General features: G+C 43.2%; 1 long non-coding RNA gene across 3 annotated transcripts in view; it reads left to right on the forward strand.

Moving 5' to 3' along the window:
* LOC140655122 (uncharacterized) overlaps nt 1-23055 on the forward strand; it is a 131122-nt gene that overhangs the window by 31231 nt on the left and 76836 nt on the right. For all 3 annotated transcript variants that reach the window (XR_012043683.1, XR_012043684.1, XR_012043685.1), the window contains exons 9-10: nt 18352-18496; nt 18841-18996. This is a non-coding gene — a long non-coding RNA (uncharacterized lncRNA). The remainder of the gene's footprint in view (nt 1-18351; nt 18497-18840; nt 18997-23055) is intronic.

Below are 23055 nucleotides of genomic sequence, written 5' to 3' on the forward strand. Positions count from 1 at the left end.
GCAGGGACCACCACAGAGTTAGAGACCTTTTATGTTGCTAGCATGGTGCAAACAGGCATTTGTTATAAATGAGCACTGGAACATAATTAAAAATGTATCTTTACAGTTTATGGAAGATCTCTCTCTCTCTGGGAAAAAGAGGGCTGCTGTGAGTCTTACTCCACTGTGGTCAAGTTATTTCTAGTGCATAGTGTGAAAGACAAATCAGGAAGTTTTAGACACCATCTTTTGAAGAGAATGAAACTGGATTCAGTACAGCTGTCTGTAGAAAGGTAATGTCTAGCAACAACTGCAGTACACAGTTACTATTCCAGTTGTCCCTCCTCATCATCTTTTTATACTTACATATATATGGTCTTAGATTATCTAATTTATCTAGCTCAGGCATGCTTTAGTTCATTCTCTCTAGTGTTGGCATTCAAATCTAAGACCACTTCTGGAGATAATCTGAATTATTTCATAATTATGAGAAATCCTGGGGAGGTATCTCAGTGTTTACAGAGGAGTATCTTGCTTTATCACACCCCAGATTTATCAACACAGCCAAATCTTCTTTTAGTATATTATAGTTTAATTAGCTCCACATCTTGAGTTGTAATTTCTCTGGGGCTGAAGTACACACACACACACACACACACAAAAGACAAAATGGAAAATGTAAAGAAGTAATTGTGATCTTTGCCACTTGGATTTGGTACAATCTATTAGCATGACTTCTTCTAAAGTGAGTTTCAAATTTGTTTGTTGAATTGGAATTTCATGCTGTGGATAACATTTCCCTTCATTGTGAAGCTGTTAGATGTAGCTCCCCTGAGGAAACCTCCCTGCTAGTCTGAGACCTGGGGCATAATTGTCTCCTGCTCAAAATCGCCATGCTTCTAAAAAGCAGTGGCACTGTTTACTCTACCTGAGGATCTACTCCATAAAGTCCTTCAAGGGCAAACTTTAATTGGGCAGTGAACCAAGATGTCACCCCAGAGAAGCAATTGCCCTGAAAACCTTGGCAGGGTTTCCCCAGATATGTTGGAGGCATCTGGGCTTCCAAAGCCACAGATCTTTCCTTGGCTTCTCTAGAATACTACTTCACCACTAAGTTGGTCTCTTTACTCCCCTGTCAGAAGGGCTGATGTTTCTGATTTTTCATCCTCTTTTTCACTACCTCTGTCTTCCAATAACAAAGTGTTGGAGGGACTTCAAGAGCTGATATATCCAGAGCTGCCCAGCCTATGCTTTGGAGATGTATGTATCTGTTGAGCAGTTCAAGGGTGCCTGTCATGTTGGGACAACATCATATACAAAGGTCTCCGTGCTCACCAGGGTTGCTAGGTAGTCTGGTCTCCTGGCTGTGGGTGGAAGTGAGCTAGATTGCTACACCAGTATCTCTGAGATGCCCGAACCATCTTGCTGTGGAGACACAGGGTCTGGTCAGCCTCTCCTGCCTGTCAGTTCCTCCTGGACTTCCCCTACCTCTCAGCCTGCTGAGGTAAGTGGTATGTATCTCATTGATCTCAGCAGTGTAAAGACTTTGATGTGTCATTTATTAGATTGGCTATTCCAGGGCAGTCTGACTGCCTGTTCCAGTGTTATTCCTGGATCTGTTCTTGAAGTCATCCACTTTGAACCCTCTGCAGTTAACCTCTCCTGATGCTTCACTATCAACTTTTTGGGAGGTTTTCCTTTTGTGTGCACTTTTCCACACATCAGTTACCACTTCTCATGCTTTTCTTCTTATTCTCACTGGTGTGCAGAGTCATGGCACCATATATGACAACTCTCTCCTCTGTCACAATCACTGTTAACCAGCAGTCACATCTCAGTCATCTTGCCCTTATAAGCTGCAGAGGCTAATGGCATCAGGCTGTATATATCCTTACTGTGTAGCATTTTCTGGTCTCATTTCTTTTCTTGGTCATGTGCTGATCAGGCATAGACAGGAGAAGGAGAATGAAGCAGTTAAATGAGATCAAAGTCTCTCTTTTGAAACCTGCAGAGAGAGTAACCACTGCTCTCCTAGAACAAGAGCAGAAAATAGCAGCTTGTGTCACTTCGTGTGATGATGATTTCAATAAGAATGGGAAATAGTACACTTCCCTTGTGTCTTTGCAGCTTCAGGAGTAGATGAATGACAAGTTTGGTTCCTTCTCCTCCGATTGAGGAGTGGATGACTAATGTCATTGTGACTGGTGCCATTTAATTGGCTCAAAAGAATTTTCTGGTTGTTCTCATGATTAGCATCACTTCCCATCATGTGCAAGCTATTGGAGAGCAAAGACCTCCTTTTGAATTGTCATGGTATGGAGAAGATGTAAAAGTACCGAGTTCCTGAAGCAATTCGATGTATATGAAGTATGTATGAATCAGTATTCTGATCTTCCTGTGCAGCAAGTCATGATGACTGATCTATTTCTACAGTTGCTAATTATATTATGTTAAAAAACACTTGGTGTTGAAGTGACTTTTATGCAAAGTTTCTGTGAAGCTGTGATTTAAGGAGGACTCACCAGGAAGGTATAACTGAAATATTTTGCTTTGAGTCAGTTTGATCCATTTCAAAACAGTTTGTTGAGCTGGGTTGCTGTGTGTTACTTAATATTAAGTCTGAGCCATCTGCCTGAACTGCTGTGGTATTTTGGGACAGGTAGCATTGTATCCTGATTATTTCTTACAGACACCGCCACCCCTGCATTACCTAACCAAGGGTGCATTGCAGTTTCCCTTCTTACCTACTGTAGTGCTGGATCATGGGAAAAAGCTTGGTCATAGAGCCTCGCTCTGGACAGATGAGACAAACTGTTTCATGTCAAACTGGGTCAAAGCAAAATATTTTGCTTTGTTTCAACTCACTGAAAGGAAATGTTTCAATTCAGGAATACCAAACCACTTCATTTTTTCATCAAAAGTGTGGAAATAAAATATTTGGCATATGCTAATGTCAGATTTTGAAGGTAGGGGCATGAATTTTTCAGGTGTTGACAGGAGATCCTCCCTTCCACATAACAGCGGATGTTCTTACACAGGCCTATTGGGGAGAGGTGGCACTTAGGTGATGAAGAAATAGGAGTCTGTCACATTGTACCATACACCAGCCTAGTGAGAAGAGGACTTGATATGCCCAGTTTGAAAGAGGCCAGTGGAAAAGTTACCTAGGTAAGCAAAAATCAAGGAACACATAGAAGAAAAACATTGGAAAGTTTAAAAGAGCAAATATTACAGTAGTACCTTTGGCAGATTAAGAGGGCAATGTCAATACAAACATGGGAAAAATGGAAAGGACCTGAGGTTGTAGCGTAGAATCAAATTAAATGCTTAATAGTCATGTTAGAAATTTGCTGGGATAAGTCACAGGACTGGAGTATTAGTACAGCTCATTCTGGAAGAACAGCCTTGGAGAAATGGAGAAGCATTATCCATGCTTGTTCTGAAGTTGTGGGATAAATGAAGGACAAACTTGTCTGGGTGAAGTTAGAAAGAGAGAAATAACAGAGCCTCTGTGACAGGTGGGTGTAGTTTAAGCCAGCTCCCTGAGAGGAGTGGAAGGATGTTTTTGACTGATTCTTGGAAGCGCTCAGTAGCCAATGCCCAGTGGCAATGAACATTTTATTGGGATATTGCTTGGAAAGGCAACATGGCAAAAATTCTCAGTGTATCACGATCTTGGGATATGTTGAGGCAACTCTGTTCCACAAGGCAGAAGTTATCAGGGAGTTATTTTAGTTAAGGAGGGGTAAGGAAGGCTTTCCTGTGCATCTGAAGAAGGGAATGTTAATGACACTAAAAATGCGAATCCACTTAAGAAGGAGGTTTGGATTCCTGGACAGATAGTGGAACAGACTATCAGACAGTCTGTACAGACATAGATTGTAAAATGGTCAAAAATATTCATTGCAAGAGTAATTAAGGTTAAACTAATTTAATTTCCCAGTTTATAGGGCAGCTAGCTAAGGAAAAAAGAGTGAGTAGTAGATACCATACAGATACTCTTTTGATCTTGATATATCTCTTGATCTTGGCTTTCAATATCATCCTTCATTATATTCTCAGACTAGGTTACCAGTCAAAATCTGGGTAATAAGACTGGGTAATTTGACCCAGTCAAAGTTGCCTGGTTGGACAAATATCCTAATGATGTGATAAGGTAAAGAGACAAGGCTCAAGCATTAGGAAAAATGTTCTAATTGCACAAGTAGTAAAATCATGGCACAGATTACTTAGGGAGAAAGTAGAATCTTCTTGACTGAATTTTTGCAAGAACAAGGGTGACAAATATTTTTCAGAGATGGTCTATATTATTTATTCTGCCTTAGAGCAAGGGAAGAGATTAAATAATCCCTCCACATCCTCTCTAGACATGGATTTTTAAGATTTGATTAAGTGGGCACTTTGGGGACTTTTAAGATCCCTGCTTCTCACTTGGAGTCCGGATGAGGATAAACATCGTACTATGGAAATTTTCCTCAGGGCAGGTGAACACACAAGTATGGGTATTGAGTTGTACTGAAAAGAATTATTCTTTATCTGCTCTGCAGAACTTTAGACAAGGATGCCCTACTTCCCAGGTTGGAGTACTGCACATCAGACCAGCATAAGCATTTCTGGAGGCTACAGCAGATTATCTGAAAATGTTTTTGTATGAACCTAATTTTATTAAAGAGTTAAGATCCAGTGATGAGGAACAAAGGAAGGGCATGTGATGGAAGTGTGCAGTGTAAACAGTTCAGATTGCTCCTAGCAATTACATGGTTTTAATTGGGTAACAGATCATGAACTATATTTGTAAAGATTATACAGCAGTTTCAAAAACCAAAAATATTTAAGAAAGCCATGCCCTTCTGGAGACATCTGGCAAACAGATAAAGAGCCAAAGTTCATTAATAGATGAGTCATTGCTTCTATGTCCTTGTCTGAGATACCCCCACAAAACTCTTGCTGGCTTCACCAGGTGTTGTGGTCAGCCTGAAGGAGAGTATCATCTCTTGGCCTGGCTCTGGCCTGACTTCGATTTCACATTGATTTGTTAGTGATTTTAGGCAAGCAGAGAGGAAAGACTGCCTTAACCAAGAAGGTGCTTTAGCACTCCTCTTTCTCCCTTTCCCCTTCCCATCCTGTCCCTCTTATTGCTTCTTCTGCTCCTCTTATGGCCAGAGACTTGCTGTCCCTTTTTCTGGGTGGTGACCACATGGCCAGCCTCATGGCAAAGCCCTGGCTTGTGAGTGATAGCCATAAAACTTCTCGCTTTTAATTGGCTACCACTGCATTCTTCCAGAGTACCTTGCCCTTGCTACAGGGATGTCTGTTGCTTGTGAAGCAGGGATTGATTTGCAAATTATAAAATTGCAATAATTCTATGTACGTTTATATAGAATTACAGAAATACTGATTTAGTTGACTGCATGGATTTGCAAGCAGCAGTTCAGCAGCTGCTTCATGAGCCATCCTTGGCAGGAGGGGAACCTCAGAGAGATGGGTGAGTTGAATGCTGAGAAATGGGAATTGGTCTAGTCATCCCAAGAGAAATCATCCCCATTTGTGAGTCAAAGCCTGCAGTCTCTTGCCTGAGATGAAGGGAATCTCCCAAGGGCAGCTAATCTTGCATGATCTCAGCGCTTGAGATCAAACATCACGATATCGGGTCAATAGATATTTCTAAAAGTACACGCAAACCTCATTCAAATTCACATTTAGCTCTAGCCAAAACACAACCCGAATCACGATCCAAATAACCTCCTCCTCAGCCCACCTTCATTGCCGTTCTGTTTCGGTGGCAGATGTAGCACAGAAAAGATGCCTGAATGCTTAATTCAGAAATTTACTGTTTAAGGCATTACTTGTATGAACACCAGCGTAACACATAGAATACCAATGCCCTAAATTTAGTAGGTTTGTCTGAGTCATTTTCAGTATGTGGGAGGGCTGTGAAGACACTCCACAGAGTGGAGAAACTTGCTGGTGGTGTCTGTCCAATGAGATTATTTTTTTTAAAGTCAGAACACAACAGAACTACAGATATGTTTGTGAGTAAAATGCAGTTTTGTTGCAGACTTCAATAGAGGAAAGGGGTGGTGTTGCTCTCCACCCACTTCAAAAGCTGAAGTCAAGTTTGACTGATATGCGTCTCTGATACTGAAATAGGTACTGAACTTTTAATGACAGCAACACACAGACACAGGTAAAGACTCTGGCTACGTGATTTGGAGGGACATGATGTGGTGTATTCCCCAGATTTGTCTGTGCAATTACATCTTATTTTCAGATCTTCTAGCAATAGCAGCTGAGTTGTTACAATCCTACACGTTACCAACCAGCAGCCAAAAGCTATTCCTGGGCTTATTCACTAAGGGGTGAACTGTTGTCCCACTGAAGACCAGGTGACTTTTGCCACAGAAGTTGTTCAGCAGGGCTAGGAATACACACACAGTTTTTGAAATAGATGTGGGCATGAGTAATTAAGTGTGGATGTGAAGGAGGCATTTAGACGTGGTGTTCTAAACTGGTAACACCTTCCTGCCAGTTTGGATTTTATTCTTTCTCCATTAGCCTTTCTTCTTGAATGCAGCTGATTTCAAGTTGATATGAATGAATTTAGCAATTCCATTTTGGAGATTTTTCCTGGGACCCTGTGGAATAAAACTGCCCCTCTCCTCAAATGAAAACCTAACTTCACTGCCTGAGTTTAGTCAGAATTCATCACGTTTTTACTCTGAATAAAAGTTAGTTCTAGCTCAACCCCTACACTCTGGGTTTAAAGTAGACTCTTCATCAGGCATAGATGAAGCATGTTTTCATGTACCGTATACTGTCTGATATCAGCCATGGCAGATATGTAAACATGCTGGGACTTGATCCTGTGGCCCTGATTCTCATGAGTAGGGCCACTGAGTTCAGGGCTCTGCTCACACAAACTGGAGGATCAGTTGTAATGTGTTTAATGCCAATGAGATGAACTCTGTTCCTAGAGAAACTCCAGCAAAATCAAAAGCTTGTTAATAGAAAAAGTAGTTAGCTGTTATCATAAACGGAGCAAAACGCCAAACAAAATCCTGCTCTGCTATTTGTTCCCATGCAGGCATTTAGCTGCCAGGAAAGACCAGTCTTATAAACATGAAATTATATCCATGGTAACATGCAAGCCGTGTTTAACTTTGCAGCATGTTAAAAGGTACATTAAAAAAAAACATTTTTGTATTTTACTGCTGAGAATAGCAATTATGACTTTTAGGTCAGCTATTTTAACTCAGTCAGCCTGGGAGTTGTTGACTGGTGAGGGTAAGGGCCAGAGGCACAGCTCCTTCCTCAGAACACTTCTTGTTGCCAGACATTCCCAGAAGGTATTATTGCTTAAATACAGCTTGTGTTTTCTTTACCCAGATTCCTTTAACTAGAAAGATATGACAGGTTGTGATATCGGACTGCAGTGAAGTCCCACCTGTGCTGTTCTACCCTTCATGAGTGAGCAGCACTCGGGCTGTGCGGCTGTCACGCACGTGCCCTTTTTGGGTAAGTACTGGATTCAAGGAGCCTGCTTTGTGATACGGCATCCTGGGATTATAAGCGCTCTGCTCAGGTGCTGTTCAGTGACTCCCGCATCATGCTAGAAAGCAGATGTTGCTTACAGAAGGGGAGAGCAGCTCGAGTAGGGAGTAGACTGAATTAGTGTCTGGGCTGGAAAACGTATTGCGAAAAATAACTGAAAGATCCCAACTTGGAGCAAAAGCTGAAGCTGAAAACTGCAGATGGTTTTCTTGTATGTATGATAATGTCAAACCCAAAAAAGGGAGTTTTCACACTCTGTTGTCTGTTTAGGGCAAAGTGAAAATTATGTACTGGAAAATGGAGCCCTGTGTCTGGAGAAAACAGCTATGACTGTGCCTATGTAATACCAGGGCTCTGTGGAAGTTGGGCATGACTTCTTTTGCGGAGGTCTCTGAAGCCTTGAGCTCTGCTGTGGAGTGGAGGGAGGGAAAAAGAGCAATGGGATGTGTCCTCAGTAGTTTTTAATCTATTAGCACCTGCACAACAATGTCACTCTGAGTGAACTGTGCTAGGAATGACTTCTAAAAACCAGAAATTTCATCTGTAGGGGCAGCAGAACAGCCCATGCTGGATGTGAGGGAAGCACCAGAGGCCACGATGGCTACAGCTGGATCCCACAAAGAATGGTGGAAAAGAAGAACAGGATGTTCTGGTAGCTACTGTCACGTGTGCATCTTGAAGCAAAGGGGCTGGTGGATACAGTAGCCTGGGTGTCTGGCTCTGAAAAGACAGCAGCATCTTTGAAGGATATATGTGTTTTTGCTGTCTTCCCTTAGCTGTTCTTCAGGGTTCTGGGCTTTTTTAACTACACAGGGGTGAGACAAAGATGATACAAGGTGCACTTTCTGTAGAAATTTAAGAACAGATGTACTAGCATGTATCTCTCTTAACAGAAAAGTGGAGATAGTTTATGAGCACAACCTGTCCCCTCACTTAGGTAAATAGCTTTTTTACTAAGTCAACATTGTTGTATAGGAGAGACTCAGACCTCTCTCTCTAGCTGGACAAGGAGGCTTGGGCTGTGCTGTGCCTTTTCCACTTTTGTAAAGTGGACACAGACTGTGTCTTCCAGCAGGGCGTATGATTTGATACTGCAAGACCCAACAGTGTCTCCGTTACTGGAGGTACTGTGTTCAGGCTGGGGAGGATGAAGAGTGTCTGAGATGCCTTGCCACTAAGTTGTTTGCTCACTGGTGCGAGGGGAGAGAGATGAAGCACCAGGCAGTATCAGAATAGCATCCTGGGGGCCTGAATCCACAGTAACTTTTTACATGCCACTTCAGTAAGAGTCGTCTGTTCCATCACCTTTGAAATACTTATCTTCACAAGTTTAAAATGAGAGCCTAGGAACCTGAAGTACCTAATTTTGAGAAGAAAAAGGCCTTTGTTTATGGGAAGTTTCCTGAAAGGGTTTTAGTGGTCATTTTGTAATGAACTTTGGATTCTGCCTTGGAGGGTGGTGTCCCTTGTGGGATATTGCGTCACTTCAGTCTGTAGAGGGGTCAATGCGAGGCATATTTGCTGCATTACCCCTGTGGGTACTTTGGCCTTTGCTCTGGATCTTACATCTAGTCATGCAACTCTTCTCCTTTTGCAGGATGATAGTATCTTTAGACCTGTTGTCTGGGTTCTTCCTGCTTTCATGCTGAAGAGGTGTGTGGGAGAAGGTGGCCAGGCGTGTCAGTAGTGTCCTGACCTTTTACTGATGGAGGCTCACTGGTGGTGTGTACTGGCAACACACTCCAGCAGTGGATGCATGTATTTTGGCAAAGCTGTGCCTCCTACTGATTAATCTTGCAGGAACAGAAGGAAAGAAACAATATCTGCAGAAGTCTAGTTTGGGGCGTGGTGGTGTGTGTGTAACAGCTGTGCTGGTGGACACCCAAAGTGGGAGTCCAGTGTTAGCCATGGGTTTTACCCATTCACATTCTAGCATACATAGCCATGCCTGCAAAAGTCAGTTGTGTGCATGTAGCTGGGATGCCTTCTGTTGCTTTCATTTCTGCTGTGGGAAATCTCATTAAAAAGGTCCTTGAGCACTGGCTAGAACTGTGGCACCCATGTGGACACAGTGGGACTCAGAAACCTCATTAACTCAAGGACTTTCCCATAACCTTAGCAGATCCCAGGGAAGACCTACAGCACTTGGATCCTGACCTCGGACCAAATGCCTCTGTCAGGTGTCAGTGAGGGGAATTTGATAGAGTTTTCCTCGTTCCACCATTAAGTGCCCACTGGTGGGTTTTTCTGTTGATGAGACAACAGGACCCACTTAAAGGCTATTTTTCCATGAGGTTAACTTCAGCTTATTGGTGACAGCTATGGTGGGTGGCTATTGAACCAAGAGTGTCAAAGCCAACATCTAAAATGACCTTTAGGCTGTTTACTCAAAGCAGTAACAGACTCGCCCCCGACTTCCTGATAGGGGCCATCACTTATCAAGAAATAAGAAGAGCAAGTGGCTAGATATGGAAATCATTGTGGGAGTGAGCCTAATTGAAAACATACAGCATCGTACAGAAGTAATATTAATACACCGGTAACCTTTACCTCTTCTGTGGAATATGTATGTAGAAACTAAGCCAGGAGAATTACCAGGAATTGGGAAAAAAGAAATGTATATTAAAATTCAATTCCAAAACAAATAGAAAACCTTTTCTTGGGCAGACAGATGTGTATAATTTAACTCAAGTATCTCCCTAAGGCTGTGCCACATGCCCCATGATCCTTTTTCCTAGCTATGCAGTAAAGTGTCAGAAATCAGTAATTTTCATCTCACTTAAGTGAAACTTTTCAGAAAAGGAGTCTAAAGTAAGCTAAGGGGTTAAGTAGACACTACAAATTCAGTAAGCTCTTAACTTAGTAGCTAGATACACAGAAAGCTAAGTACCAAGTAGAAGCCAATGAGACTGGTTTCCACTCTAATTTAGAAAGCTAAATTAGGTTCTTACTTTAAAAAAAGTTTCTACATAATCATAAGAGAAACAAATACATACTTTAATACATGCTTTAAATATGCTTTAGAACATGTGGAATTTTAATGGATTTACCTCAGTAAGCTATGTTGTAGCATTTCACCATCTCAAACTAAGCTTGTTTTTAGTTAATGTTTACCCATTTCTGTTCAAGAGGTTGTTTTTCTTTTAATTAATTTTTCTGTTCATTTGAGTCAGAATAGCAGCACCATCTAATCCCACTTTTGTATTTGCTAGAAAATGTCTAGACTGGCTAGCGTGAAGGTTTTCATCCTGGAAGGTTTTAGTAAGATCCTTCTCCACTTGGTATATACGTCACATAAGTAAGTACTGAAACTGAAAGTTTCAGATGCGATACAACACCTAGTAATAAACTGTTTCAACTTTTTTTTTAAAGGAAAAGAAACACCATCTTATGGCAGTGTTTCCTCTCAAACCTCAGAGACTTGCTGATCTGCCATGTAGATCTGTACTGTGGCTGCAAAGTATCAAAACAGGACTAAAGATTTTCATACCTACTCTTACCACCCAGCACTCACAGCTCCTTCCCCCTTCCCTGTCTGTCGGGTAGTTTCTAAAGGCATTGAGGAGACAGGAAGGGAAGGGATGCAGAACTGACCGTTGGACAGATAAAGGGACACATAGTGCCAACAACTAAGCCTCATTTCTTTAGGAGCGTAGCCTGAAAATGCATTGGAATGGATTGGGAATATTTTGTTTCTTGTGGAAAACTGTGGGGGTTTTTGAGGGGGGAAAAAAGCAAGGTAGAAGCAACTGGTTTCCATGTCAGATTCAGGAACTTGCAAGTCTTCAGGGCAAATGATCCATTCTCTTCCTTAAACTCAGGGCTTTTTTAATGTGAATGATGGTTTTCTGTTGTCTTGTGCTGTTGTGATACATCATGGGAACATCTGGCAATGATGCATGTTGGACATGGAGTCCAGTTACAGGAAATGGTCCATGAAGGATAATGACATCCAAGCCATAACTCCAGTAAGTCTCTGGGATGCTCAATTTCTTATCAAATTTTGGAAATTTCTTTGCAATTTTCTATGCAAAGCAGGCACTTGGAGTGAAAAAGGTCATTTTGATAAAAATCCAACTTTTCACTAAAATCAGTTCTCTTCAGCACCCTGTCCCAAAATCTGTTATGTTCACAGTGTTCCAGAACAGGCTTGCCATCTGTTAGAAGCATTTTTAGGTAACAAATTATTCAACCTAACTGTGCCCTATCTTCACCACACCAGTTGTGAGTGTCTTTGAAGTTCCTTTGGATAGATAAGCCTGAGGATCCCCAATGCCTGCAGGAGTCCCCAGATGCTGAAGGGGGAACCCCTGGAGCCAGGAAACAGAAATATCCCAAGGACATGGGTGTTTCTGAAGCACCAGCCACCTCCTGAGTAGAGATGTCTTTACCTACTACTGCAGAAAGCAAGTGTGTTCCAGCACGGAGGTAGTGCTGTTTCAGAGAGGAGTGTATGTCTTGCTCTCCCTTTAAAATGGATCCTCTTTTGCATATTGTGTGTTCTGGTAGGAGGTGGGAGGTCACACTCAGACTCTTCCTGACAAGATCCAAATTCATATTATCCGCCCCCAGTTACTGCCTAAAACATAGGAAAAGTCCTCAGATAAAGGATTCATCTCTTCCCAGCCCTGTGTCCTAATCACTGGGCTGAAGATTCAGCCCTTTTAGGATCAAAGCCTGAATTTTTGTTGCATGATTTCAGTAGGATAAGAGGGGAGTCCCCTATCCAAAGCCCTGTGGTTAAGGCACCTTCTGAGGAGGTGAGAGACATGGGTTTGAACTGATAATACATATCTTCTGCCTCCTTTCAAGAGCATGCTAATTACTAAACTGTGATATGAGAAGCAGAGTGTTGCCACTATCAAACCAGTTACTCAGCCTGGATTTTAAAAGAAAGTGGCCACAGCCAAGTTTGAGAGCCCAGCCAGCGATGGGTCAGCGTGCTCGTAGCTGTACTACCTCTAGTGTGGGAGGTAGCCAGGCTTTCTGGATCTGGGTTTCAGTTGGGTGCGAGCTCAGTCAAGTCTCTGAGGCTGGGGGATATCCTGGGCAGGCAGGGCATGATATGTGGGAGGTGGTTAGAGGGCACGGGCATTGCAGGCTCTGGTGGGGAGGTGGAGGGAAAGCCTTTTCTAGCCATAGTTCTGGACTTAATTTTCTCCAAATGCTGAGATGTAAATGCAACATGTGACTATAAGAGCTGTTGAATATTTTGTCATGAGATCACTAATGAATTTGATAGCCACCACATTCACCAGTTGGTGGAACAGATTTACCCATCATTTCTGAATTTGAGTTTAAGTGAATGGGACTTCACTCATGGTTAAAGGTGTGGGGTTTTTTTACGTGCACTTAACTATCTTGCTGGACTGGGACTTTTAACAGTGTTATTTTGTCTCCTCAAGTCTCCTTCAAGATAAGGTTTTCTTGTATTCTGAAATGATGTGGCAGAAGGCAAAAAATAATCTTGTGACTCATTAGGAAATAAACAGAGGCATAATTGCCATCTGTGTTTCAGTCCGTTTAATCTTTTCTCTCTCCAGTCATGGAAAAAAGTTCATAAAAGAAGTTGAGGGCTGGTTTTGTGATATTTTTGAGAGAAGCTGGCTTAAAAAATTACAGAAAAGAAAGGAAAAAACCCCCCGATACTGGCTCTATACATTATCTTAGACAAAATGGATTAAATTTCTGACACCCTACTCATCAAATTCTGACCTTGATTTGACCCCATTGGCTTTTTACTGTTTGATGTTCTCAAACGATTTGGTGCCACTTTTCCTTAGTAGTGCAGTTAATTTTGAGTGTTAGATAGAGATCAATAGTCATAGCTTGAAATTGGCACCTTTGGAGGAAAAATATGTTGTGTGGCAGTAACATAGATTTGATAGTACTTCAGTTAAGAAAATGGTGTACTCTTTCATTATTGTTCTCAATGACAGTATCCAGAGTGTTATTTCATTCTCCTACCAAGCTTCTGACAGTCTCTTGTAATATCTTATCTATCAAAGAGTTTTCATTCCTCTCCTTTCATGCTTGGCTTCTGGAGTGGAACTTTATTTAAAAGGTCCCTGAAATTAGAACGAATGACCGTGGCACTTCTGCTATCAAGCTGGTCAGTAAGAAATAAACCCCCTTACTTCTAGGCTTGCATCTGGCCTCCTGCTTGCCCACGTTGAAATCTCATTTAATGTGCTGGCTGTATAATGGAAGCTTAGCTGTCAGGAGGAAGTAAGTGGCCTGTTGGATAAGGTCTGATCTTCTCACAGGTAGCTGGGTTTTGCATATTGGCATTAAAAGGAAGGATGGGAAGGCCATCCCTACCTTTGTCCATATGAAAGTGCCCTGTGCCTTGCTTTCAGCCCATTGCTGCAGTGAGAGGTGGGCCTCTGTTTGCAGGGGATGGTTGTTCCTACACTATTGCTTGGAGTAGCTGCCTCTGGAGTACACAGCTGCTCTGGAGTACTGGGCTGGGGCTAAGGCAGTCTCTAGGGCACAGGATTTGCCAGGACTGTGCTCCTTTCTGTGGGGTCCCACCCCAGAGCACCTGGTACTGCGGAGGTGTGATGAAGCTCTTCTTCAGGCTTACAGCAATGCAGGTGCTGAACAGTTGGGGGAGTTTTCAGCATGCCACTAAAATCTGGCCTCCAGTGCAAGCGTGCCCTTCCTCTTGTGTAACTTTGGATATCCTGATTAGTTTCATCCAAATTTGACCTGTGGTTGGAAATACCTTTTTTGACCAAATTCAATGAAATTACATACGTGGGGGTAGAAAAGAAACTGGATATAGGCCGAGGAGAGGAGAGGCTGTGGAGAGAGGCACTTGGGAGATGGATGTCATCACAGTCTCGGGTATGGGGAAATGTCAGCTATGGCTTGTGCCTTCTTCATACCAAGGAATCCAGCCTTTGGACACAGATGAATAAGGAACCTGGCTTGCAGCGGTCTGCTGCTCCTGGAACTATTTGGTTCATTTTCACATATTTCCTAGGAAAACCATAAGCACCTTTGTTCTACCAGCTGCTTGAAAAACATTTCCCTGACTCCCCAAAAAAGAGGTAGTTTTCTTCAAAGACAAAGTAATTTGTCAGGAGCCTTCTGAAGAGCTTTTTAAAAGGCAAGCACCAACAATTTCAGATCAGTGAAGTCTTTAGTTTCTCTTTTAACTTGGAACCAATGACAAATACTCCCTGGATGTGTTTCTGATTAGTGATGATGATAAAGCAGGGAAGGGTGGAGTTGTGTGGAGAGTTATTCTCCTGTGCATTAGTTAACCATTTAAATTACTACAGTGTAATCTCGACAATCATTCCTTTTATACCACCAGCCATGTGTCTGCTGCCCGGGAGCAGAAATAATCTTCCTCTCTGCTGGGAAACAGTCTGTTCAGATGCAGTGATGGGATATTCAGACTCCTAATTCAGAGGAAATCTTACCAACAGAAAACCTCATCAAAGTGACCACTATTGGTTATGGCACATGGAGCTACTCTAAGTGATTCACTTAGGCCAGATTTAAATGGCAGATGAGAGGAGAGTTGTCTAATGCATAAGGTGATGCTCTGTAGGAACTGGTGCTGATGGTGGCAGTGACTGGGCAGGAGAGGCTCGTGCTGTAAGCTCACTGACTCAATCAAGGCTGTTGGCAGCCAACAGTAATCGTTCCACTGTTATCTTTGACACACAGTGTGTTACTGCCATTATTCCACTTGTTTGAGTTTGTGATTATGGGGAACAAATGCACTTAGTAAAAAAGACCATGATCATAGTCCATTTGATACAACTTACTAGTATGTCCTTCACAAGTAATCCATGAGGATTTCAATAGCTGTCCCTTTAGGATTGTTCAGCTCATTACAGCAGTTGGAAATGAAGGAAGAGTGTTATTGATTGAGTCCTTTCTAAAGGCACAGCTCTTTCTTATCCCATTCCACAGAAAGGAATATCAGTTTCTGCTGTTCATCCTCCGTGGCCTCTTCAGGCTATTTACTTGACAACCAAGTGACCAAGCCACAAATCATCTTTACACCTTGGAAGCAAAGATGCCCAGTGTAAAACCCTCTCAATTCTTATTGACTCCGTTCTCTAAGTCATGATACCTAATTGTGTTGAGGAAGAGAGTGTACGATATGCAAAGTAGTGGCTAGGATGGTGTGCAGGATCTTTGGGTGCTGTTAATCACTGCCAATCCAAAAAATTCAACAGAGCACTGTCCATTTACACTCACTGAAGATCTGCCCCATGCTACTAGCAATAAAGTCTCTTTGGAGCAAAAGGAAACAGGGACAGACTTCCAAAAGGCAAGATTGCCTTATTTTGTTAAGAAACCTGTGGCATGTCATTGTCAGCTCTTCCTAGCCAGCAATTAGAAGTCACGAAGTCTGAATGCAAATACAGACTGCAGGGAAAATGAGAGGGCAACCAGGCCCCGTTTCCAAAGGATTCCTGCATCTTTGAGTAGGGACCTCAGTAGAGATGGCTCCGAATGGAAGCAGTTGTGGCAGGTACATCACGATGCTTTTCATGAAGAAGTGAGGACTTCTGTAACAGGAACAGGCCTCTGAAAGTGGTAATACTTTCCTTTCTGCTTTCTTTACTATTCAATGTTTGGAGAGCATGTGCAGATAGAACAGGAAAGAAATGTTTCTTCGTGACTTTCTGGCTGTTTAGCAGAGGAGCAATGGCAGAGTGATAGGATGAAGACTGCTGAGAAGGGATGTTGTAGACACCCGTGACTCATGCTCTTTACCTGACAGCACCTCTGAGGCCTGCAGATATGAAAGGGAGTTAGACCTTGTACTAAGAAGCTTCATGCTTTCCTTCTCTGACTCAGGTCTGGAAATGCTTTGTGTACTGCTTTCCTGACATTTATTGCTTCCTGAAGGCAATTGCGTTTAGCATGCTTTTCAATAGGCCTATATTCTTCTAGCCACAAGCCCCAGCCTGCTGTCAGGAAGGCTTGGACCTATCAAAGTGATGTTCTCCCGACGTGTGACCTGTGTTTAATTTGCAGCTGTCTGGAGAGGTTTTCCCTGATGGGGAATGTTGCGGATGTACCAAGATAACCAACTTAGAATCACAGAATCATTAAGGTTGGAAAAGATCTCTAGGATCATCTAGTCCAACTGTCAACCCAACACCTCCATGCCTACTAAACCATGTCCCGAAGTGCCTTGTCTATTGAACTCCTCCAGGGATGGTGACTCCACCACCTCTCTGGGAAGCCTGTTCCAAACCCTTTCAGTAAAGAAAGTTTTCCTAATATCCAATCTAAACCTCTCCTGATACAATTTGAGGCCATTTCCTCTTGTTCTATCACTAGTTACTTGGGAGAAGAGACTGACACCCACCTCGCTACAACCTCCTTTCAGGTAGTTGTAGAGAGTGATAAGGTCTCCCCTGAGCCTCCTTTTCTCCAGGCTAAACAACCCCAGTTCCCTCAGCCGCTCCTCATAAGACTTCTGCTCTAGACCCTTCACCAGCTTCATTGCCCTTCTCTGGACACGCTCCAGCACCTCAATGTCTCTCTTGTAGTGAGGGGCTCAAAACTGAACACAATATTCGAGGTGTGGCCTCACCAGTACAGGGGCACGATCACTTCCCTACTCCTGCTGGCCACGCTATTTTTGATACAAGCCAGGATGCCATTGGCTTTCTCAGCCACTTGGGCACACTGCCGGCTCATGTTTAGCCGGCTGTCAAGCAGCACCCCCAGGTCCTTTTCCACCGGGCAGCTTTCCAGCCACTGTTCCCCAAGCCTGTAGCGTTGCATGGGGTGGTTGTGACCCACGTGCAGGACCTGGCACTTGGCCTTGTTAAACCTCATACAGTTGACCTCAGCCCATTGATCCAGCCTGTCCAGATCCCTCTGTGGAGCAGATCAACACTCCCGCCAACTCCTGGGGGCTTCTCAGATCCGTGGCTGGGGTCTATGCATCATCTTACATAGGGAAGCCCATATGTGTATGTGTACTCCAAGGGGAGGACTGAAAACAGAAGTTCCTTTCAAGGGTGTGTCTTTGTGGCAGACTCCTGCTGTAATCAATGAGCTCATGATAAATCATATATTCCTCTCCTAGAGACAAAGCCACAGTGGTGTTGAGTACCAGCAATTCCCATTAGCTTCAATGGCAGCTGCAGGTACTGAGTGTCCTGGTTATATCTGTGAGACTGGCGCCAGGCCTCACCTCCTGCAAGGTGGGGCCATACTGTAATTCCTTACTCTGTAGCCAGACGTTCCTACCTGGCAGATCCAACTGCATTTGGATACATGCTGTTTGCCTTGGCTGGGATTTGTTACTAGTGGAATAAAGTTACCACACTGCTTTAAATCCAGTTTAACAGCAGTAACAAAGATTTAGTAAAAACAAACCTTTAATAAAACTTTGTTTATCTTAACTACAATTTTTACCATCCCCTGAAAGTCATTTAGGCAGGCCAACTTCTTCACATACCCTCTGTGACTCGCCCTGGGTCCCTGAGCAGCTGCCTTCCTTCCCAAGTTCAGTTTTAAAACTACACCAAGGCTCTGGCCTTTCCTTCCAATAGCCATTGAGTGTGTTTTGAAAAGCAGTTCCACCACAGCTGCTTCTGCTCCTCTTGTTTGTGCTTTTCCTGACTTACACGTTTCAGTGCCTGTGTACATTACTCGTGAGTTATTCTAGAGCAGCTCCAAAGCTGTGCCAGGGCATTTTCCCAGGTTATGGCACCAGCTGTTGAGAGAGGTGTTTAACAACGTGCTTGACTGTGCATTTAGGTGATGCCATTGATTAGTGAAACAATACATACACTTAAGGTAAGACATGCTTAAAAATATCTTGCTCAGTCAGGACTGGAGCCCTTAATCTGCTCTGCATACTGCAGTTCACCAGGAAGGCTGGATTTGGTCACTGGGTTCGGTGAGAGCAAGAGCAAACTCTAGACCACTGAAGAGGTGAATGAAAGAGAGTAATCACTAGAAGACTTTGCAGGTGAGATTTGATTGCCTTGCTGAATCTGGGGATTCTTCAGGGATGGGATCCGTGAGAAATCCCTAGCATGCTGCTAGTTACATAAAATTGCTATTAACAGTGAATTATTCTTAGAAGGGAAGCTGACATATTGTAAAAGTGTCAAATGATAACGATACGGTAGTTGGTATATGTAATGTGCATTTGCAGCCTGGATTGTTAGGCACTTCTAGGTTTGATAGAAATTTCAGGTACACCCTTACTGCAACTTTTAGTGTAGGCAAAATACGCAGCAATACTTAAGTAAATGAATTTGAACAGGAACTGCAAATTCAAAAGAAATGTCTGATTTGCTTTATTACTAGGACTACACATGTGCTGAAAGAGTTTGGTCTGGTTCATTACAGCCAGACGTAAAAATGCTGCTTCCAGCTAGCTCCATCCCATGCAAACTGCCTTCTGTGAGGACCTTTCCTCCCTGCCACCAGTATCCTACAAGCCCTCTGATCTCTGCCTGGCTGGTGAGTGACTGCTCATCCTCTCACCTTTACAGACCTTTACCTCAAAGTGCCCAACCCTACAGACCTTTACCTCAAAGTGCCCAACCCTTCTGTAGCTGAGGTCAAAGCCTCCAAGTCTATCCAAATCTATAGTATTATTTGCCTGGTGTATACCCATATTGGTATGGCATGGTTGCATTCTTTGCATGACTGTACAGAAAGGAGCGTCTGAGTATTTGTGGATCTGGAAGGGACCATTTTTGTGTGCACACAACTGGTATGTGGGGCATGAGTAAGAACAGTTATGCAGTTTTACAGAGTGAGAACAGTATGCTGGGAAGCTCCATGGTGTCTGTGATATTTTGTCTGAGCTGTTTTGGTCTAGGACCGAGTTTGTCTAAATTGTAGTGGTAGCCGTTTTGAACAATGTCTTGCTATAATGTCCTGGACCTGATTGTAGCAATGGGATAAAATAATGGATTGTGAGAAGCAGAGGAAATACTGGACTTTAGGGCTTCTAGGAATAATAAAATGTCTGTTCTGCAGTATGTTTAGCAATGCATACAGAAACAAATAATCTGTGGGGTTGCTTAGTGTTTTTCCAAGCTTTTATTAGGATGTTAAAGGTAAAATCTTGGCCATCTTGAAGACAGTGGGAAACTCTGCCTTTGCCTCTTTTGGGTCAGGATTTCTCCCTTACATCTGTACCTGCTGTAACTGGCAAATCACCAGAAACCCCATCGCAGCTAAGCTAAGAGAACAGAGAGGAGCAAGCATCTGAGCTGTACTTTCTAAACAAAATGGAGTGCCCCCAGGCGGTGTTCAGGGGCAGATGTTGTACCTGGCCATCCTCAGTCCATCTCCATCCTGAGGGTCTCTTGAACAAAGAGGTGGGAAGAGCTGCAGGAAACATAGCTGCTTGAAAACAGGGCTCAGAGATGGTAAGGGACTTACGGCAGGCCAGGGGCAGAGTTGGGAAGAGACCCTGTTGGCTTGACCACCTCTGATTGTGTACCAGTCTATATGTGCAAGGAATTTAGGTAGTATCACAAGTAAAGTTACACTGAGTTAAATGCATCCCAGAAGAAAGCAACTTCTGCTCCAAAATCCTGACAAACAGACAAACCAGAAAAAGAAAACCCTCAACTGGCCAGAAGTCTTGCTTGTGATATGTATTCGTGCCTAGAAATTCTCCAAATTTATGTAATAAATGTTTGGAACTGGAGTATGTGAGATGGTGCTATACCTCATTTCTGAGCAATGCAAACATAGACCAATTTGACCACATGCTGCTTCAGCTCAATCATGGGCTGTGAATTTCTGTACCGAGTTTTAGCCTAAGAGCAGTTACAACAGCCCAACCTATAAATCTCTCAAAGATCTTAAAAAGATGCTACTGATCTCCAAATGATAGCCTCTTAGATATTATTACTGAAACTTTCTGGAAGTAGTGCAAACCAGGAGGGAGCAATTAATCCTTGGAGTAACCCCATTTACTCTAGCAGTTTGGCCCTGAGGGAGTAGGAGCACTTGATGTCTGACAGCAGCCCCAGATGTCAGTATTTCTCCCCTTGTTCATTTGCCTGCTTGCTGTGGTAGATTTCATGCCGTTATAAGCTGTTTATGTACAGCCTGATCAAAGTACTTAATGACAGGGTTAATTTCTACATATAATGAGGAAGTCAAGACAGGAGACAGGTACTGTGTAATCGAATTTTTCATTTTGGAATTTGTTTCTCTTCATGTAGGGCTTAGCTTTGATTTTATTACCATTAATGTCTGCATTTACTGTTCTTTCTAGTCTCTCAGATGAGCTAAACCTACCGCGGAAACAGCAGAGGCACTGAATTGTTCCAACAGCTTCCATAAAAGTATGATGATAAAGTAAAAAGAGTCTATAACTTCTCTGCAACAAGACCTCAAAATGCAGTTTGGTTTGGGGGACAGTTCTTAATAAAATTACACTGCTTAAATAGTCTACTGAGACATCTAATCCTCTTTTTATGACTCAGTAGGTATGTGCACAGGCATGGATGCTTAGGTATGTGTGTACCTAGCCAGAGAAAGAGACAAAGATCGTGGTAAAATCCGTAAATCTTAGAGTTTATGAAGTGTGTGTCTTCAGCAAGACTTTGCAGACATAAATTAATTCCCACAGCATCCCTGTGAAAGAGATGATGGTAAACAAGAGGTTAACAGTCCTCATTTCTCAAAAGATAGAAATGAGACATGGAGCGTTTGATCTGCATTTGCCCTGCTTATTTTGGTTTTCATTTTTAGATGCACTGAGCACTGTGAATATTTCTGGACATTCAAAAATCTAGGGGTAGAGAAGTGATGGAGGCCTTAGAAAATATGGCTCTTGCTGAGGTAGCTGGCTTCAGGAACCAAGCTTGAAGTGGAGACGAAATTAAACCTGGGCATATCCAGCTCACCCTGTATCCACTGTGTTTCTCTTTTTCTAGCACTCTGTAAATTTTAGGAAAACAGGGATTTAAAAGTTCATGTGATGCTAAATTCTGTGAACCACCGTTAGCCAAGTTTCCTTATAGCTGAGGTGGAAATCTTTCTTTGTGAGGAAAGTGTGCACCTCTGTTAGCACCACTGTGCAAGCTGTAGTTTGCAAATGCGGTGGGAGGCTTTGCTCATGCTAATTTGGGCTCAGTCATGCACCTTCTTTTCCTCTTTTACATGCAAATAGCAGCTGTGTCAGTCTCTGGGATGCCTGCTTGTTCCTTTAACGGAGAGATTCCAGTTCATACCTTCAACCAGTGCATTTGTGCGTGGGCAGAGGTATAGCGCAGTGGTACAGTTGCTGACAAGGAAAGAGCTGTGATGGAGGTTGGAACAAGTTAGTGAAATAGAGAAGTTTTGAAAGAAGACGCTGAGCTCTTCTGGTGTGTTTTCATTTGTTAAAAACAAAAAGCAGGGGGGAGGAGAACAGCAGAGGACTACACAAAATGATAATCAGTGATCCTGCCCCAATAAAAAGGGTTTGCCTCTTGATTGCCAGAGGGACCCATTTCTTTCTTCTGAGCCCAAGGGTTCAGGCAGTAGCCCCGGGGCTGGAGTGGGTCAGCTGCCAGCCTGCACAGCTGGGATGGTGGTGGGCTGCATGCAGGTGCTTGGATTCCTCACCGTGGTGCCCAGGTGCTGAGGGAGCTGAGGTGGTGAGCTGTCCTGCTGGGAGCCGCAGCGATGCCACGCTTGCTCGGCTTCTGCAGGCCCTGTGCTCCAGAGGGTCCTTGGCCTTGGCGAGCTGCTGGCTGCTCTGCTCTCCCAGCATTTTCCATGGTGGGGTGCAGCGTGTCTGCCCTGCTGCAAAGACAAGGAGGTTCACAGTATTTGCTTGGAGCCAGCAGGCAAGTTGTGTTGAAGTAATTGAAAATAAAACATTGGCATGATGTTATTTTCTCCTCTGTCTTCAGCCTTCACCTCTGCTTTATGGTTGTGGCTACCTGAACCCATGTTACTGTGGCCTCTTCCTCTTCTGAAAGGCCATCCCTGCTCTTGTGTCACAGAAGTCAATGCAAAATGAAATCAGATGAAATCATTTCCATGGCATCACTTTGGATGCCACTAAACTTACTGAAGAAAGTAAGCATTAGTGCCATGCAGGCCACACAATGTAAGTGTTCTACAACACGGGCATGTTTAAAAGGGTGTTTGATTTAGGGTGCAAGGATTTCCAAGAATTTGGAGTGCAAAGTTTTCTGGGAGGGTCAGCTCAAAGAAATATGATGTCCCTGTGAAGTTCTCAGTTGAGTCCATAGGTGGCTTGCCACAATGGTTTTCAGAAGGTGACAGCTTGCCTTTCAGAAAGCCCTGGCTAGTGTTTGTTCTCCCCAAAAAAGACTGCCTTGATGTCAGTGCTGCAGCGGGACTCAGTATATGGCCGGGACTCAGCATACGTCCGCTTCTTTGTGTGTCCATGGACATCCTTGGAGGCTGTAACGTAATGACTGTGAAATAACTGTGCTTCAGCTCCCCTCTGACCTGTTTTATAATCTTCTTGACTATATCCCCTCTGTGTGTGTGCAAGTGACAGGGAGTGGCGTAAGGGGAAGAAACGCATGTACA

This window comes from Ciconia boyciana, chromosome 8 (assembly GCF_034638445.1).
Source record: "Ciconia boyciana chromosome 8, ASM3463844v1, whole genome shotgun sequence".
Lineage (NCBI taxonomy): Eukaryota > Metazoa > Chordata > Aves > Ciconiiformes > Ciconiidae > Ciconia > Ciconia boyciana.